The sequence below is a fragment of the Arachis duranensis genome, chromosome 8 (genome assembly GCF_000817695.3).
Source record: "Arachis duranensis cultivar V14167 chromosome 8, aradu.V14167.gnm2.J7QH, whole genome shotgun sequence".
Taxonomy (NCBI): Eukaryota; Viridiplantae; Streptophyta; class Magnoliopsida; order Fabales; family Fabaceae; genus Arachis; species Arachis duranensis.
In genome coordinates, this window is record NC_029779.3 from 11,740,174 (window position 1) to 11,745,952 (window position 5,779).

Below are 5,779 nucleotides of genomic sequence, written 5' to 3' on the forward strand. Positions count from 1 at the left end.
AGCTTAGCCGTCAATTCTGCAATCCTTCTCTCGTACTCTTCATTGGGCTCTACAGAACCCGACGGTTGTCCAGCAGCGTTACCAAAGACTTGGGTGGGACATGGTCCAACACCTAAGGTACGAACTCGTTCTGGGTGCTCCTTTCCGAGAACTTGTGCTAGCGAACCATTTTGTGAAAGGTGCTTAGAGGATTCATCCTGCCTCTCAGCATTCGCAATTGCTTCCTACAAATATTCAACACATTCAAAAGGCATGAGTTAACAGTAGCACGATATATACAGTAAGCTAAGTTGCTTGAAATTTTCAGACATAACTTACACTAACAACACATGCATCGGGATGGATATACGAGCCATTTTTTTCTTATGAGTCATGATAAACAACTCTCCTCTACCAACGGGTCTTCCTTGCTCTTTTTCCTATATCATTGATATCAACACAATTATGTAAACAACAACATACTCAGGAAGATTAATCAAAATCTTAATGCAAATAATTACTTATTACCACTTCATCTTTTTTTCTTGCCAATATTTTGGAGCCCCCAATATGTGTGTAAAGTTACTTGCTCCGATTTAAAGCTTTCTGTTTACACTTTTTCTATGAACAAATAACAGAACAAATGTAAATGAGAAAGAGATGTTGAATATAAAATGTAAGGGGTGTAATATGTATACACATGTATGTTTTTGTGGAAATAATAAAAAATACTAAGGCTTACCTTTGTTTCTTCTGACTGGCGATAGCCAAGGAACTTTTTCCATTCATTTTCTTCTATTCCTTTCGGGCGATGCTCAAGATTTTTCTTATAAGTTCTTATTTCTTTGTAACACTTATGATACAAGTTGTGCCTTGTATCATTCCAGTTCATTCCTATCCTCTTCATAATTCCGCACTTTATTTTTCTTCCGGCATCGTCCTCATAGTGAAAGACTCACTGCAATTAGTTGAGATTGTCATTAACCAAGACCAACTAACAATCATAAGATTGATAATTTGAAGAAATGCCACAACCATTACAGGCTAATTTAAATTGATAAAGTATGACACTCAAATCCAGTACAAGCAGTCGTAATTACGTATACATGAGAAGTGCTTAAATAAATATGTGAAAAACGAAATTTAAAAATTTTACCAACCATATAATTTATCCATGCAAAAGATCTTACAAAAAAAAATGGAATACCAAAATTGCTTAAATTGTTGATGCTTAAAGATGCACCTTAATCATGTCGTATGCATGTTCCTTCTTAGTTTTGTTCATATGCTTCCAACTCTCTGTATATATGGGAAATTGGGAATTATCCGCACCCAAACTCACTAAGAAACCACTGAATAATCCAGCTGCCTGACCAATCGGTTGCAACTCTGTTAAATGGGAGTACTATCTTTGTGTTGGAAGGAAGTGCTATACCCACCTTGACGCTCAGCCTAAAAACTTTTCTCACACCGTCCTCTAAGAAGTATGTGGGAAACAAAATTACTATGTAATCATTGCATAAAAGAGGAAAATAGAAGTAGAGGACTTTAAAGATAACTATTTACGAAAATAGGAGGAAAAAATTTTACCGATAATAGTAACTTACCAGAAATCTGTATTTTGCGTTTCTGGTTGTTGTGCTGACCTTCGACTTCTTGGGCAGTAAACAAGTCGTCGATGTGGTCATCAAACGATGGTACTTCATTCGCCTCTGGGTCGTAATCTTCATCATGATCAGCCACTTCCGTACGATGCCGAGTCTCTATGCGTTCTGTGGGAGTTTGAGGGTCATCAGCACTGCTTGACTACACAAGCCTATGATCGTTGCGCGGTGCACAAAACAGTTCATTGATACGGGATGCCGGAGCTCTATTAGCTGAGGACGAAATTGGAGGAGCTCTATCACGTGGTTGCTCGCGTGATGTCTGAGCTCCTCTAGTCATGGACCAAACCTTAAGGCAATATGAAAGCATTTAGAATTATATTTTACAGAAAGAATTAATATTGAGAATTAATTTAATTCATAAACTAGTAATTTTGCTGGGAGAAAAATTTACAACATGGCTCAATGATACTATTGAAGGATATCTAATTTTCCTATTGATGGATGTAGACAAGTTGTAAGAAGTGGATGTTTTGTGCAGCACATTGAAAGGGATCTCTGACTCCTTAGTTGTATTGTGTACCAAAATGCCTGAAGCTTGAGAACATATAGAAAGACAATCTTATATTTAACATGCAACAGAAAAAACTCTCGAAGAAAAAGGGTTGAACTCACGTAAGTGGTTTGAAAAGGAGAAGTCTATCACCTGATGAGAATGACGTACAGCTTATGTGAGAGTTTGAGAGTTATAGAAATATTGGGGAGTATGGAGAAAAAAAGGCTTAGAATTAGGAGGAGATCACAACAATATTTGACCTATGGATTTAACATTAATCGTTTCAAATATTTTTTTTTGTATTTTCGAATCACTTTAAATTTGAATTATGCAATGTATCCATGTTCCTTTATTGTTGCCCCAAATCTGTTATGAAGTTACGGGATTAACTTAACCAAGTTAACTATTACTTCTTTTAAAAATTAAATTGAACCACCTGCATAATTTATATGGACTTAAACTGCTAGGTTAACAAAAAAATAGAGAATATCAGTTTAATTTCAAATGTTTGTTGAACTAATCAGTTATAAAAATCTATGCTTCTCAAAGGTATATAAACGTGCCATTTCAATTAAACAAACTTTACTAATAAGTAATAAAATCAGTTTACACAAGTTCAGCACATTATTTCTACAGCATCACTCACCTATCTGGTTCTCCTTTTTTTATGTTTCTCTCTAAAGATTTATTTATATGCTACTTTGAACTGTTTCAAATTAAATTGTTTTGATTTCACACGATAAATCTGTTTTTTTGTTTTTCAGTTTTTCGAAGGCCTTAATTTTTACACCAATAGCCAATTATATGGATCTTCAACCAGGTAAGTAACATTGTTTTTCTGCGTCTCATGTATGTTCTATTTGAAACCTCGTTTTATACTTTGTCTAATTTCAGTCTAAATCATAAAAAAGCCCCTTGATAAATTAAATTTTTAACCAAAAAAACTATACAACTAAAAACATGTTCACAATAGCATATAAAAATTAACAAAATTAACAAAATCTCAACCATTCAGAATCAATAACCTAACCCAGCAACTCAAACAGTATTATTCACAACAAATCAATAGAACAAAACAACCAAAAAGTCAAAATCAAATTCAACAAATAGTGCTTAATGTTTGATGCTGACCATCGGAAGGAACAGAGAGACATCAGAAAAACAATCAACAATATTATTATGGTAATCTCAGCAACTCAATATCAGTGAACTATCCCAATAACTCAATCAATAATATTATTAACAACAGATCAACAAAACAAGAAAAAAAACTCAACAAGCAGTGTTTAAGCTAACCAGAGGGAGGGACAGAAAGACAGAGAACGAGCTTGACGGCGACAAAGAGAGAGCTCGACGGCAACGGCGAGGAGAAGGGGGAGTCGACGGTGACAGCGAGGAAAAGAGAGAACTCGGCGGCGACGGCGAGGGGAAGTTTGAGCTCGAAAACGGCGACGGTGAAGAACCTTCAACCCTGCTTCCGATGAGCAGACGACACCGATGAACACAGAAAGAGAGAGAGAGAGCGCTCTGCGATGACAACGACGCGGTGCTGCAGGGGTATGGGTGCTGCGGTGGTTTTGGTGGGTGGTGGCTGCGGTATGGGGATGTGGGGCTAGGTTTTTTTGCATTTTTCCTTTTACTTTTCAGAAAGGAGAGGAGATGAGTGGTGGCTTGGGAGGAGTGGGAAGCTTTCGGGTAGTCCACTAGGTTTAGGGGATTTTTTTTTTATAAAAATAAAAATGGTACCATTTTGGGGGATTTATCAAACCAAAAGACCTAAAAAACCGATCGGTTCACCAGTTCGACCGATTTGTTTACCGATTTTTTGTTATGCAGTTTTTCAGACGAATCGAACCGTTTTAGTGATTGATTTTTGGTTAACTTAATTGAACCGATCAGTCCGATTCGATTTTCATAATTATGATTAAAATAGTATGATAATAATTTAAAGAGAAATGGATTATGCGTAAATTTAATTTAAAAAAAATAGTATTTTTGATGAACTATTTTACTTTTATGTTTTAAAAATATATCTAAATAAAAAAATATCTGCAATACTAATTCACACTTTTTCTAAAGAATAAGTTATGTTTTATTACATGTGTAAAAATTTTAATGATGCATTGAAGTGGTTTCTCATAGTTAAGTTTATCTTTTTATTTAATATAAAACCAACTACAACTAATTATGGTATAATAATTTTTGCAAATTATAAAAATTCATTAAATATTGACTTTGTTCAATTTTTTCTTTCTCAAACAATTTCTATAACAATATATAAAGGGAATAAGAGAGTTTCGTGTCCAATTTTCACTTTTTCATCTTATTCCAATTACTAAACAATAATAACTATAACTGTCATACAAATATTTGGTCAAAAATATAATTATCAATCAATTTTTTTGTTTTTTTATACCGTTTTTGTTTACACATAACTTTTACTCATATTATCATCGATTTTTTTCTACGGAGTACATGTAGTACTCTCACTTTACTTTTACATGTTAGTTAGTCTAAGCTGATTTATTTTTTTTTATTTAATTTCAACTGTTAAATTTAGCTTTCTAATTTGAAAATATAAATAAAACATTAATTTTTTAACCGCTAAATTTTAATGATTATTTCAAACAGAAAAAATCATAAAAAAATATAACAAAACAAAGGTAAAAATAGTAATTATACTCATTTTATTTTTTTATCAACTCGCATATTTAGTAATCATTTTTAACCAAAATAGATATCATGATGATTAAACGATCCAAAGTTGAAATGAAATTCACGCAAGGCAACACGTTTGGTTCCCAATCTTCTATATTTATTTTTTGTAGTAGTGGTTATATTTTTTGTTTTGTGGACAAGAATTTTATTATATTTATATTAATTTAAGTTTTTTATATTTTTTTAGTTTTATAGTAAAATTATTTAACTAGTAACTTATTTGAAATACACGTTATATATATTGATGGAGACGAATCACCTTTTTTTATGTTATTTATCATATGTTAAAGTATATTTGAAAATGGTATAGAATAAAAAAAATATATCATGTCTGAAGATCAACTAATAATTGAGAAATCCAAATTAGAATCGTAGGAGATCTTTTATTTTAAATTAGAAAGTAGCTGACAATAAAATATAATTTATTGATTTGAATTTATAATTTCTTTTAAAATGACAATAGAATTATTGGATTTTGATATTTAATTTTTTCAATATTAGTTAACATAAAATGAAAACAAGTTCAACCAAGTTGGATGACACCTAAACAATAATTTAGTTAAAACAAGTTGAAGTAATAAAATATTTAATAAAGACATTAGTTACACATTCTTCACTTTAAAATACATTGACAAAAATTTTAAATAATAACAATGCCAAAATTATAGAAAGTGCTAATAAGATAGTATGTGGTTGTATTTTATTTAAGTATTGTTCATCACAATTTCTCTTATGAAAATACACTACAAGAAAAAGGCTTATTTGTAATAAAAAAAATTATTACAAAACATCGAAATTTTGAAACAAAAGTTTTTTGTAACAAAAAAGGGGCCGTTGCAGTAAGTTCCGTTACAAAAAGTTTTTGTAATGAAAAATGGAACTGTTACAATTCAATATGATATTTTGTAACAATTTTTTCTGA